Below are 15,076 nucleotides of genomic sequence, written 5' to 3'. Positions count from 1 at the left end.
GCACCAATTCCTGTGACATCGTCTTATTAATTGTTAGCTTACTATGCAAACATGACAAGTGAAATCTCCCGCAGCAAGCTTAAACATGTGAGAGGTTGATCGCGCAGAGAATCGCTGAGCTTATGTGAGTGCGTGTGTAAAAGCAGCAGGATATATATTTGACTACGATGACCTGGATGACTGAGAACCTTCACAGACAGATATATATTTTAGTTCTGCTGAGCCAAATAAGACAGGTCAGGGTGAAGAAGTGACAGCCAAAGAAAAGCTTACCACAGTTATGACAAATCAGACTATAAGGCAAAAAGAAAGTGCAGCTTTATGGTTTCAAATCAAATCAAATCAAATCACTTTTATTGTCACATCACATGTGCAGGTACATTGGTACAGCACATGTGAGTGAAATTCTTGTGTGCGAGCTTCACAAGCAACAGAGTTGTGCAAAATACAATAATGTAAACAAGCAAAATACAAGAATGGCTACATCTGAAACTAATAAATATATGTACAATATATAATAGTATATGCATTTCTGGATGTGTATACTAAATATTTTTCTGTGTGTGTGTGTGTGTGTGTGTACACATATTTTACAAATTAAATAGAGTAAACAATAAATAAAATATATAAAATAAAATATACAGAGTGAGACATGTGCAAAACAGTGGCGTTACTGTACAGTATGGAGTGCATAATGTTAAAGTTCCAGTAGTGAAGGTGAGGTGTCTAGGACGTGTTCAGCAGTCTGATGGCCTGATGGAAAAAGCTGTCTCTCAGTCTGCTGGTACGGGACCGGATGCTGCAGAACCTCCTTCCTGATGGAAGCAGTCTGAACAGTTTATGGCTGGGGTGACTGGAGTCCTTGATGATCCTCCCCGCTTTCCTCAGGCACCGCTTCCTGTAGATGTCTTGGAGGGAGGGAAGCTCACCTCCAATTATCCGTTCAGAGCACCGCACTACTCACTGGAGAGCTTTGCAGTTGTAGGCGGTGCTGTTGCCATACCAGGTGGTGATGCATCCAGTGAGGATGCTCTCAATGGCACAGTGATAGAAGGTCCTGAGGATGCGGGGGCTCATGCCGAATCTTTTCAGTCTCCTGAGAAAGAAGAGGCGTTGCTGCGCCTTCTTCACTGTTTTGTTTGTGTGTACTGACCACGTAAGATCCTCAGCCAGATGTACACCAAGGAACCGGAAGCTGCTCACTCTCTCCACAGCAGCGCCGTTGATGGTGATGGGGGTGTGTATTTCTCTGCACCTCCGGAAGTCCACTATCAACTCCTTTGTCTTTGCGACGTTGAGGGTGAGATGGTTGTCTTGACACCAGTGGGTCAGGGCGCTGACCTCCTCCCTGTAAGCTGTCTCATCACTGTTGGTGATAAGACCCACCACTGTAGTGTCGTCCGCAAACTTCACAATGATGTTGGAGTTGTTAGTGGCCGTGCAGTCGTAGGTGTAGAGTGAGTACAGGAGAGGGCTCAGTACACACCCCTGTGGAGCACCAGTGTTCAGTGTGACGGGGGATGAGGTGATGCTGCCCAGTCTGACCACTTGGCGTCTGTCAGACAGGAAGCTAAGGCTCCAGCTGCAGAGGGAGCTGCTCAGTCCTAGATCCTGCAGTTTCCTGTCCAGCTTCGAGGGAACGATGGTATTGAATGCTGAGCTGTAATCTACTAACAGCATTCTCACATACGTGTCTCTCTTCTCCAGGTGTGACAGGGCAGTATGTAGTGTCAGGGCTATGGCATCATCAGTGGACCTGTTGTGGCGGTATGCGAACTGTAGAGGGTCCAGTGAGTCGGGTAGTGCAGAGCAGATGAAGTCCCTGACCAGCTTCTCGAAGCATTTGCTTACGATGGGGGTCAGGGCTACAGGTCGCCAGTCGTTCAATGAGGAGATGGTGGAGGATTTGGGTACAGGGACGATGGTGGCCATTTTGAACCAGGCTGGGACTACAGACAGAGAGAGGGAAAGGTTGAAGATGTGTGTGAACACTCCAGCCAGCTGAGCCGCACATGACTTGAGGACGCGGCCGGGAATCCCGTCCGGACCAGTAGCTTTGCGTGCGTTCACCTTCCTGAAGCACCTCCACACATCCTCCTCAGACACAGTGTGCGCACTGACGTCATCCGCGGTGCGCACACTGTCCGGTCTCATGGTGTTCGCTGTGTCGAATCTAGCGTAGAATACTTTTAGATCCTCACACAGAGAGGCCGTGGTCTGCGGTGTGCTGGTTTTCCCTCTAAAGTCTGTGATTGTGTTTAGTCCCTGCCACATACTCCGAGGGTTGTCAAACTGTTGCTACACCCTGTCCCTATACTCACGTTTGGCTGCTTTGATCGTCTTCCGGAGTTGGTAATGTGCGTGTTTGTAGTCCGATGTGTTCGCGGAGGCAAAGGCGGTGCTCCGTGCCGCGCGAACATCTCCGTTAATCCAGGGTTTTTGATTTGGGAAGGATTTAACTGTTCTGGATGGGACGACATCTTCCACGCATTTCCTGATAAATCCGCAGACTGAGTCTGTGTATTCATCAATGTCCCTAGCAGCCACGTGAAACATTTCCCAGTCCGCGTGATCAAAACAGTCCCGCAGCGCAGACTCCGATTGGTCCGTCCAACAGTGCACCGCCCTCCGGGTTGGAGCTTCCTGTTTCAGCTTCTGCCTGTAGGCGGGCAGGAGCAGGATGGAGCGGTGATCTGATTGGCCGAATGGGGCGCGGGGGAGGGCTTTGTACGCATCCCGGAAAGAGGTGTAGCAGTGGTCGAGTAGCCGATCTCCACGAGTGTTAAAATGGATGTGTTGGTGGAGTTTGGGTGAGACTTTCTTCAGGTTTCCCTTATTAAAGTCTCCGGCTGTGATAAACGCTGCCTCTGGGTGTGCGGTTTCCTCGCTGCTGATCGCGCTGTACAGTTCCCTGAGTGCTCGGTCAGTGTCGGCTTGTGGGGGAATGTAAACAGCCGTAATAATCACTGCTGTAAATTCCCTCGGTAGCCAGAATGGCCGGCACTTAATCATCAGGTACTCCAGGTCCGGTGAGCAGAAGGATTTGACCGGGTGCACGTTCGCATAATCACACCAGCTGTTGTTGATCATGAAACATACACCACCGCCTCTGCTTTTCCCAGTAAGATCCTGTGACCTGTCCGCGCGATGCACGGAGAACCCCGATAGTTGTATTGCGGAGTCCGGTACCTTGTCCGATAGCCAGGTTTCTGTGAGGCAGATCACGCAGCAGTCCCGCATCTCTCGCTGGAATGAGATCCGTGCCCGAAGCTCGCACAGCTTGTTCTCCAGAGACTGCACATTAGCCAGTAATAAACTGGGTAACGGTGGTCTGTTAGTGCGCCGTCTCAGTCGAACCAGAACGCCAGATCTTCTCCCTCTGCGTCGGCATTTACGGCCTCCAGGGCCAGAGAACAAAGGCGTCTCAGGTGAGATGAATGGGGGGTCTGCAAACGGAGCGTCCGTGTTGCAAAATTTGAACTCCGGAAAGTTATAAGAAAGACCGTCTTTTATGTCCAGTAAGGTTTGTCGGTCGTACACAAGGAGACATGTGCTACTCGCGAAAAAATGAAGGAAAAGTAAAATTAAACACAGAAAAAAGCTGTTGCTTGGGGGAGCTCGCGACAAGGCTGCCATACTCGGCGCCATCTTTGGCGTTTCATGGCCAAAATAATTTCTGTGGCTGCAATATGACGAGCTAAATAACCAGGGCTGCACATAAGTGGTCCGCAGGTGCGCATTCGCTGTCAAAATAAAAAACACGCACAAGGGTTAGGGTTAAATTTAAAAACTGTACTTTTGAGTTAAAATATATATTTATAATTTTAATAAATGACAAATTAAAAAGGCATGAACATTTTTTTTGTATCGAAAAAATATCGAACCGTGACACCAAAGTATCGAACCGAACCGTGAATTTTGTGTATCGTTGCACCCCTAATGTTTATATATAAATATATAAGGTGGCCCCTAGAGACAAAACACGTACAAACTCCAAAACACATTTCTAGCGTTAACTGAACTTCAAAACAGAGCTACCTACATCACTTAAATTACACAATTGAAAGCATATGTGTATTATTTGTGTATTTATACACAAGCACTCATATATATTCAAAATTTTTTAAAAAAAAGTTCATTTACCTGTTACTACCACACACCAAATCCGGTCGTTGGTACTTGCTGGCTAGGTAACAAACGCTTAACACTGCGCCTAGCATCCTGGAGCACTTCTGTTGCGTTTTGTACGTGTTTTGGAGTTTTTACGTGCTTCAGGGTTCATACGTGTTTTGAAGTTTGTACGTGCTGCTTTGTCTCTAGGGGCCACCGTAAATACAGTTTTATTTATTCACTCCACATAAAATGTAATAAATAAATCATATAATACTGTCATGCACCGCGGCGCGCGTACACAAAAGGATCAGGACCATGGGAGGCTGCAATAGAAAGGGGAGATGATTACTAGGGAGCCGGGAAGCGGGGAAAACACATCAGGACTGAGTTAGAGTAGGGGGCTTACGATAGAACGGGACCGTGGGAGCTCGGGAGGGAAGTGTGGCAGTCCGTGAGCAGGAAGTCTGAAGGGGATAGCGAATGGGCCAGATGATGCACCGAGTGATCCAGTTGAGCCGGAGGACAGGCAGGTGGCAGACGCCGAGTCGAAACCTGGACACAAGTAGGCGGATTAAACACAGTTCCAACCAGAAGTGAATGCACGCTTTCGTGGAAGTCTAGTTACCACTGTGAGGTGACTAACGGACTGGCGTGGAGCATCCGTCAGCGCCGGGTTAAGTAGATCTTCATGTAATCACCGCGATGGAGAGCAGGTGTGCCGGTGATGGCCCAGCTCGGGGGTGTGGCTACCCGAGCATCACGCATTCCACAGACACAGGACCACGGACCATGACAAATACAAAAACCAACTAGTCACATTTCAACTTTTAACTATTTAAATTTTCAGCTTTTTCCTTTTAAACAAATTTAAAATGAAGCAACACAAAACACTGCAAGCCACTACACAATTAAATATAAATTAAAATATGAAAACAAAAAGAACATGCATATTCTCTGTCATATAGATCTGCATGAATAAACCTGAATCCTTTATCATCCGCAACTGAAAATAGTTGTGGATTATTACTATACCTTTCTAATGTGATGTTGTTGTCCCTGGCTCTCTTTCTCTCTCTCTCCCTCCTGCTCTGTTCCTGTGCTAATGCAAGTGTAACTACCGCCTCTCCCCCCTCTGCCCAGCGCAAAGCACAAGGCTTGCATGCGGAGTGAAGCGGAAAAAAAGAGCGAGAGAGAGGGTGAGAGAAAGAAAAAAAAAAATCCCCACAGCTCACAATAAGGAGCCGGCTCGCGTCGTTCACGTCAAAGCTCCGGCTCTAAGAGCCATTTTGTTCGCGACCGACACATCACTAGCAGGAACAGAACGAGTGGTGTGATCTGCAGGGTTCTGACTGCTAGCTACATAGTGCCACTGGCATGGCTGAGAAGATCTGCGGATCCTAGTCACATGATTACTGACATAGACATAAAATCTTCTAGACTCGTTGTAGATGTAACCTAGGACTACTTTACTGTCTGTGTAGAAGGTAGTGTGAGCTAGTTTATAGTCAAGTTCATCTGAGATAAGATCTGCGAGCTCAACCGCTAAAACGGCAGCACTAAGCTCTAATCTTGGAATAGTCTGATCTGGGCGTTGTGCTAGCTAGCCTTACCCATTACGAAGCCTACTTGACTGTGTCCTTCTGCATCTGCCACTTTTAAGTAGGCCACTGCAGCTATGGCTTTGGTAGATGCGTCTGAAAAAACACAACTCTTTTTTCACGGCTGTTGAAGGGGAAATGTCTGTGTATGCTCTGGGAATGGTCATGTTAGGCAGGTCTTTGAGTGAGTCTTTCCACTGTGTCCAGGACTCTTCCATTTCGGGAGGCAGTGGAGCATCCCTGTCATGTTTCGGCCGTGTGGCAGGCAGAATGAGGACCCAAATTGCAAACTCACAGACACGGGGGATAAACTCAAAATGCAGCTTTATTGCTGATAAGTGATAAACAATAACGATGATACAAAAGCAATACAAAACTACACTAAACTGGGAAAAGCTAAAGTAACATATACCGGAAGACACGGGGAGAACCACACACGGCATGAGGGAGAACGCGACGCCGAACAGAGGAAGACGCAGACAGAAATACACAGAGGGTTAACGAGGAAAGTGGGAACACACGGGGAACACAGGTGACACAGATAACCATAACGAGACAGGGCGGGGTGAACATAACGCTGACGGGTACAGGCACAGAGGTTCAGACAGGAGGAGAGAGAGCACGGGGAAAACACAGACATAACAGGCTGGGGAAACATGAAACAACCACAAAGGGAGACGAGGGCTCATAAATACATAGAGGGCACACAGGGGGGAGAGAGAGCACGGGGAGAACTTAGACATAAAGGGCAGGGGAAACATGGAATAAAACATAAGGAGAGACGAGGGCTCACAGATACACAGAGGGGCACACAGAGGGGCACACAGGGGGTAAAAGCCATGAAGGGAAAACACTTAGGGAACAACACAACAGGGCAACTCAGAAAACATGGTCTAAATAAGGAACGAAATACAAAAATACAAGGAACTAAGAATACTGGGCCCACATGGCCCAGGACCATGACATCACCCCCCCCTAAAGGGCTGGCTCCCGACAGCCCAAACCCGAGAAACAAAAACAAAAACGGAAAACAACCCACCCAGGGCGGGAGGCGGGGGACCAGGACGGAGGGACCAGAACGGGAAACAAAACAAACAACAGAAAACACAGGAGCACATGACCGTAGTCAAAATAAAGTTCAGGGGGCCGACCCAGAGCCCACAGGCACAAGAGTTCACGGGTCACACGGTCGGGGGGCCGACCAGGCGGGTGGCACAGGTGGCAGAGCTGGTCCGGAGGCCGGCCGTGCGGAAGGCAGCGGCGGCGGCGAAGGAGACGACGGAGCAGTTCAGGGGGCCGGCCGCGCGGAAGGCAGCGGCGGCGGCGGAGGAGACGACGGAGCAGTTCAGGGGGCCGGCCGCGCGGAAGGCAGCGGCGGCGGCGAAGGAGACGACGGAGCAGTTCAGGGGGCCGGCCGCGCGGAAGGCAGCGGCGGCTCTCCAGTGTCAGGCGTGCTGGCCATGGCCCGGTGGGCACAGGACCAGACGAAGCACAGGCTGAAGCTGCGGCAGACGAGGCACAGGCCGAAGCTGCGGCAGACGAGGCACAGGCCGGAGCTGCGGCAGACGAGGCACAGGCCGGAGCTGCGGCAGACGAGGCTGAAGACTCGGAGGCTGGACCAGGCGAGGCTGAAGGCTCGGAGGCTGGACCAGGCGAGGCTGAAGGCTCTGAGGCTGGACCAGGCGAGGCTGAAGATTCGGAGGCTGGACCAGGCGAGGCTGAAGACTCGGAGGCTGGACCAGGCGAGGCTGAAGGCTCTGAGGCTGGACCAGGCGAGGCTGAAGGCTCTGAGGCTGGGCCAGACGAAGGCTCTGAGGCTGGGCCAGACGAAGGCTCTGAGGCTGCAGCAGACGAAGGCTCCGAGGCTGCAGCAGACGAAGGCTCCGAGGCTGCAGCTGATGCAGAGGCCGGACCGGGCGAGGATGAAGGCTCCGAGGCTGCAGCAGACGAAGGCTCCGAGGCTGCAGCTGATGCAGAGGCCTGACCGGGCGAGGATGAAGGCTCCGAGGCTGCAGCTGACGAAGGCTCTGAGGCTGCAGCTGACGAAGGCTCTGGGGCTGCAGCTGACGAAGGCTCTGAGGCTGCAGCTGACGAAGGCTCTGAGGCTGCAGCTGACGAAGGCTCTGAGGCTGCAGCTGACGAAGCACAGGCTGGACCAGGCGTAGCAGAAGGTGGCTGGATGGGCTCCTCGGGCCCTCCAGCTGATGTGGCATGGTGCTGGACGGGCTCCTCGGGCCCTCCAGCTGAGACAGGAGGCTGAACGGGCCCCTCGGACCCTCCAGCGGAGACAGGAGGCTGAACGGGCCCCTCGGACCCTCCAGCGGAGACAGGAGGCTGAACGGGCCCCTCGGACCCTCCAGCTGACGAGGTAGATGGCGGCGTGGGAGCCGCGGAGTCCTGGATGAGCTCCTCCGAGCTCCCAGCAGGAGCTGATGCAGAGCCAGAGAGATTTGAGACCCCTGGCAGAATGTTAAGCTGACCAGCGGACCGTACTGCTATCGGGGACTGGGCTACAGGAGCTACTGGAGCCTGCGCTACAGGCGGCACTGGAGCTACTGGGGCCTGCGCTACAGGCGGCACTGGAGCTACTGGGGCCTGCGCTACAGGCGGCACTGGAGCTACTGGGGCCTGCGCTACAGGCGGCACTGGAGCTCCTGGAGACTGAACTGGGGGTGACACTGGAGCTCCTGGAGACTGAACTGGGGGTGACACTGGAGCTACTGGAGACTGAACTGGGGGTGACTGCGAGGGAGCTAACTGAACTGAGGGTGGCTGCGAGGGAGCTAACTGAACTGAGGGTGGCTGCGAGGGAGCTAACTGAACTGAGGGTGGCTGCGAGGGAGCTAACTGAACTGAGGGTGGCTGCGAGGGAGCTAACTGAACTGAGGGTGGCTGCGAGGGAGCTAACTGAACTGGCCTGGGAGGAGAAACACGGGCAGGAAAAGGAGCAGGCTCAGAAAAAACTGTCCGAGAAATGGCAGGCTCAGGGTGCCGGCGGCGAGAGTGCCGCTTCTTTCTATCCGTGGAAGCGGGCGGGGTGAGCGGTGGAAGTCCCTGGCAACTCCGGGGACCCCCAAGAGCCAGTCGAGTCCCCCGAAAAGAGCGCTCGTCATGATCAGGAGCGAGCCACGGCTCCCTCCCGAACTCTTCCACTAGCTGTGCGCCTGCGGCGTGCTGCTGCCCCTCGTGATCGACGTCCAGGACCCCCACAGCGTCCGCGGGGCGCTTCGTGGAGGGCGAGACAGGACGTAGCAGTGCGCGACGGCGGCGCTGATGCCGGTTCTTTCTGGAAGTGTGTACGATGGATGCTGGAGCCACCGAAGCAGAGGGTGATGTGGCGGCGATCTCCTCGTCGTCCGCCCACATCCTTGCCAGAAAAGAGGCAGGCGAAGTAAAGTCTGAGCAGTGTGGGGAGGGCGAGCGGCTGGTCCGAGGCGGTGTAACAGGTGTGAGTTCCTCCTCTGAAATGAGCCAGGGCTTCCAACGAAGCTCGTCCTCCCGTAAAGCTAGCAATACCTGCTGTCGCTCATCGTCGTCGAAATCTGTGGCCTCCACCATCTCGGTGCGCTGGGCTATGTAGCTTGACAGTGGCGGAGACGAACTGTGAGTTGATGGCGGTGCAGCGGTGAGCCTCAGAGTCCCTACTCTGACTGCCTCCGGCTCGCGAGGCAGCGGCAACGACAACCGTTTGCGGGTCGGAGTCGTAGGTGCGGAGGCGGCGTTTAACACCCTCTGGGCCAGCGTGCGGGCGCGAAGCTCCTCCTTCAGGGGGGCCAGAGAGTCGAACGCCTCAAAAAGCTGGGGGAACCGCCGGAGCTGTGGCGCTTGCTGAAGGATTGCGTCAATGGCCGCCAACCCGGTGGACACCACTCTGGGGTCCGTGCACCCACAGATGCGCATCATGAGCCGGCAGAGCCGTTGCAGCTCCTCCCCAATCTCGTCCGGACTGTCCGCTGGGTCTGACATGGTCAGATCGTACTGGAGGTCCGCGGAGGGTTTGTGAACTGCTGGGTCCATATCGTGGTCCCGTTCTTCTGTCATGTTTCGGCCGTGTGGCAGGCAGAATGAGGACCCAAATTGCAAACTCACAGACACAGGGGATAAACTCAAAATGCAGCTTTATTGCTGATAAGTGATAAACAATAACGATGATACAAAAGCAATACAAAACTACACTAAACTGGGAAAAGCTAAAGTAACATATACCGGAAGACACGGGGAGAACCACACACGGCATGAGGGAGAACGCGACGCCGAACAGAGGAAGACGCAGACAGAAATACACAGAGGGTTAACGAGGAAAGTGGGAACACACGGGGAACACAGGTGACACAGATAACCATAACGAGACAGGGCGGGGTGAACATAACGCTGACGGGTACAGGCACAGAGGTTCAGACAGGAGGAGAGAGAGCACGGGGAAAACACAGACATAACAGGCTGGGGAAACATGAAACAACCACAAAGGGAGACGAGGGCTCATAAATACATAGAGGGCACACAGGGGGGAGAGAGAGCACGGGGAGAACTTAGACATAAAGGGCAGGGGAAACATGGAATAAAACATAAGGAGAGACGAGGGCTCACAGATACACAGAGGGGCACACAGAGGGGCACACAGGGGGTAAAAGCCATGAAGGGAAAACACTTAGGGAACAACACAACAGGGCAACTCAGAAAACATGGTCTAAATAAGGAACGAAATACAAAAATACAAGGAACTAAGAATACTGGGCCCACATGGCCCAGGACCATGACAATCCCAGTCCCCATTTTCAGCTGTAAGTTCACGTAGAATTGACTTTCCCTGTATGGTGACTGGTGCTACAAAGCCCAGCGGATCATAGAGGCTGTTTATTGTTGATAGAACACCTTGTCTAATAAAGGGCTTTGACTCAGACCTAGGCTACGCTGCATGGGCACTGAATCAGCTTCAAAGTCTAGGTTTTTTAGATTTTTGGCATGATCTTGAGTCAGGAATGCCTCTAGTACTTCCTTTCTGTTTGCTGCTACTTTATGCAGTCTTAAATTTGAGTTTGCAAGTGCATCTCGGGTTCTTTGGAGTAGAGATATGGCCTTTTTAAGGTAGAGATTTTAGTCCGTCATCAACGTAGAAGTCGCGCATGACAAACTGCTTCACATCTGCATCGCAGTCTGGTTCGACGCGTAGGCCAGACTGGTGCAGGCCATATATGGCCACTGCTGGCAATGGGCTGTTTCCAAAGACGTGGACTGTCATTCTATACTCCACAATTTCTTTGGAAATGTCATTGTCGCGGAATCACAAGAAGCGTAAGTAATTCCTGTCTTGCTCTCGCACGTTGAAACAGTAGAACATCTGTTCGATGTCTGCTGTGAAGGCAACGGCTTCTTTTCTGAAGCGTATTAGGACCCCAAGCAATGAGTTATTAAAATCTGGTCCTGTTAACAGAACATCATTCAGGGATACGCCTTCATACTTGGCGCTGCTGTCGAAGACGACCCTGATCTGCGTGGGTTTACGGGGATGGTAGACACCAAATAGTGGCAGATACCAACATTCCTTGTCCTCTTTTCAATCTTTTCAATCTCTGCATGTTTGAATGAATATTTTGTCCATGAAAGTGATGAAATGTTCCTTCATCTCTTTTTTCTTTTCAAAGGTGCGAAGAAGAGACATTAGGCAATTCAGGGCCTGTGGTTATCTGTATCTTTTGTTAGTCCTTCCTCCATTATTTTTAAGAAGGCATTGTCCTGGATGGAAGGTGAGATGTAGTTGTCGTTTCTGGTTTGTTTGAACACATTACATCCTAAATGATCAGGTTCACAAGCACTGTCTGCCAGCTGGGAGCTGAAGTTGAGTGGAACTTGTATCCCACAATGTTTCTCTTTTACGTTGAAAACATTAGGACATGGCTCGAACGCTGTGGGACGTCCCCTTTCAGTTGCATTTGTGAACAGAGTCCTTACTGCAGGAGTTTTGTGGACGTCACCTAAACACACGTTTCCTACTATGACCCATCCTAGGTCCAATTTTTGAGCATAGGGTGCGTTGTTAGGGCCACTTATCTGTTTGCGGACTTTGTGAACTCTAATGATATCCCGTCCAAGAAGCATTAGTATGGGGGCGTTAGAGTCCAAGGCAGGAATGAGGTGAGCCACTGACTTTAGATGGCTGTGGTGTCTAGCTGCACTGGGTGTGGGGATCTCGTCTCTGTCATTTGGGATATTTTTGCACTCAATTAGGCTAGGCAGTGGGATGTGGACTGAACCATCTAAAGCTGCCACTACATAACCTGTAGCTCTTCTACCCATTGTCTCTTTGGTACCTGCATATGTCTTAAGCGAGTAAGGGGAACTAGGGCCGCAGTCATTAAACAACTCGAAGAACTCAGGACGTACTAGTGATCTATTACTTACTTTGTTCATCATGGATGGCATAAAGCCTTACTACTTGATGTGGGTGGCCTGCTGGGTAGACATTAACGAGACAGATTTTAGAACATGAACTGCCTGCTTCATTCACACCACAAACCTGAGTGCATTTAGAAGTTATCTCCTCTGATTCAATGGTGTCAGGCTCCCTGCCACCATTGAATCTGCTGCCGGTTCGGTTTCTTTTAGCCAGGGAGCTGGTCCTGGGTGGACAGCCATGAAGTGCTTCTCATCGTTGCACTCAGAACACTGTACCTTGGCTTTACAGTTCTTTGCTATGTGTGAAGATGAGGTACAGCATCTGAAGCAAAAGTCGTTTTCTTTTAAGAACGTTTCCCTATCTAACAGTGTTTTCATGCGAAATGCTCTGGACACTGAGAGAGGATGGGCTTTCTTGTGAATTGGACAAAGCTTTTCACCATCTACAGTTTTGTTTGGGGACCTCTGTGTGTCTGAACTAGTGCGAGAGATGACATCAGTTTTGGGCACAGAAATCTGTTTTTGTCTGTTTGCCTTTTAGTGATAACTTTTAGTGATAATAGAACACAGATATTAGCAGTGGCTCATTGGTCAAAGTAGCCATTCATTTTAGTTTAATCCTTGCATCTCTTCCTTCATTCTTATGTTCCTGCATCTATTTTCTTACCACGTTAATTTCAGCTTCCTCCATCTCTTTCTCACTTCTCCACAGTTGGTACTAGCAGCAGCATCCTGTGACTGTGACCTGGTTACTAGTTGTTGCAGGTACTACTGTTCATGGTGCAACAGCCCCGACAGCTAACATGTCGGTTAATTTGACACATTGTCACAGGCTGGGTCTCCAACCCAGCACTCTGAGTTTTCTTTGTATTTGTCTCATTTTGTTATGTGATCAGTTTTGTGTTATTTCCTATTTTTCCTTTAGTTTAGGCAGTTATTGTTCTTGGTTTTCTATGTTTTGGGGTTTTGTAATTATTCATCACGTATTAGGTCTGTTAAGTTGTGTTGTCATGTTTTAGTATTTCCTGTTTTATTCTGGCAATGTCATGTGTTCTTTGTTTATTGTATTTAGCTTTCCTCTCCTGGTCCTGTCATTAGGTTTATGTCTGTCAGCTGTTTTCCCCCATGTGTCGCCACTTCCCCTGATCACCTCATGTCTGTATTTAAGCCTTTTGTTTTCTCCATGCCATTGTCGGTTCGTCTGTTTACATCACCGCAGTCATGGTTATAGTTTTCGTCTGTTTATTCTCACCAGAGTTACAGTCATAGTCATAGTCTTAGCCTGTTTATTTTCCACCTCGGTCATAGTTATAGTTTTTGGTCTTAGTACCTTTAGTGTTTTGTTTCTTAGTGTTTTGCCAGCTCAGTGTTTTGTTTCTTAGTGTTTTGCCTGTTTGCTTTGGTCTCTTGGTTCATTTCCTGCCGTCATCGCAATAAAGGTTCACTTTTCTGTTAATCATTACTATTCCTCGTCATCATCTGCTTTTGGGTCCTGTTTCCGCACACATCGGCGCACCCCGCCGTGACAGAACGAACCGACCAGTATGGACCCAGCGGATGCTGCTCTCACCGAGTGTCTGGAGGAGACTGCTCGGATCCAAGTGATCTTCGACCGCATCTTTACAGCGCCCGATTTAAAGAGCAAGCAGGTAATGATTAGCGTTGCTGAAGCTATCATGGAGAGGGATCCTCGCCTTCTCCAGCTCCCGGACTCACCTGCCATACTTGATGCCTTTACAAAGATAAAGGAGATGCTGCAGGCCCAGGGATTGTCGAGTCAGGAAAAGGCTTCCAGCACCCACCAGTCACAACAACCCCACAATCAGTCATCTCCATTGCTGCCTCCGGAACCTGAGTGTGTTCGTGTCGGTTCGCTGAGATTCGCCGCAGCGTCACCACCTCTCAGCTCACCAGTTTCCACGCCCTCATCACAGTTTCGCCATACTCCTGTCACAGTTCAGCGCGAGGAAGCGCCGGACACCATAGACTTGGACGACGACGAGGGCCAGTCTATATTCTGCGCTCTCTTGGAGGAGGAGCTCCGGTGGAAGCCGTGGCTCATTCCGGAGCACGAGCACTCTTTCCGGGGAACTCGACTGGCTCTCGGGGGACCTCGGAGTTACCAGGGACTTCCACCTATTTCACCGCCATCTTCCACTCCTAAGAAAAAGCGGCGTGCGCGCCGCCGACGCTCCATTACACAAACACAAGTGAGTGACTATATCTTGGCACCTCATGTTTTTTCTCCGGAGGTTATGGAAACTGACACTACTTTTCCGGTTAATGAGCCCGGCTATACAGAGACTGTTTGCCCTGGAAAAGCTAGCCATCAGGCTCAGCTAAGCTGCTGTGGGACTGCTATCCAGGCCGGTTTGGAGACGGAGGTACAGCTGGTGCAGCCAATTTCAGTGTCAGTCGGAGGGCCCGGGGAGCCCGTCCGGCCTCATGTTTCGTCTGCTGGAGGTTCAGGAGAACCCAGCCAGCTTCATGTTTCGTCTGCTGGAGGTTCAGGAGAACCCAGCCAGCCTCATGTTTCGTCTGCTGGAGGTTCAGGAGAACCCAGCCAGCCTCATGTTTCGTCTGCTGGAGGTTCAGGAGAACCCAGCCAGCCTCATGTTTCGTCTGCTGGAGGTTCAGGAGAACCCAGCCAGCCTCATGTTTCGTTTGCTGGAGGTTCAGGAGAATCCAGCCAGCTACATGCTTCGTCTGCTGGAGTTTCAGAAGAACCCAGCCAGCTTCATGCTTCGTCTGCTGGAGGTTCAGGAGAACCCAGCCGGCTTCAAGTTTCGTCTGCTGGAGGGCCCGAGGTGCCCGTCCAGCCTCATGCCACGTCTGCTGGCGGGCCCGAGGAGCTCGTCCAGCCACCTTCTGCTTCTGCTACGCCTGTTCCAGCTTCAGCCTGTGCTTCGCCTGGCCCAGCTTCAGCCTGTGCTTCTGCTTCGCCTGGTCCAGCTTCAGCCTGTGCTTCAGCT

This window comes from Astatotilapia calliptera, chromosome 20 (assembly GCF_900246225.1).
Source record: "Astatotilapia calliptera chromosome 20, fAstCal1.2, whole genome shotgun sequence".
In the NCBI taxonomy this organism is placed as follows: domain Eukaryota; kingdom Metazoa; phylum Chordata; class Actinopteri; order Cichliformes; family Cichlidae; genus Astatotilapia; species Astatotilapia calliptera.
Note: the sequence above shows the minus strand (reverse complement) of the source record.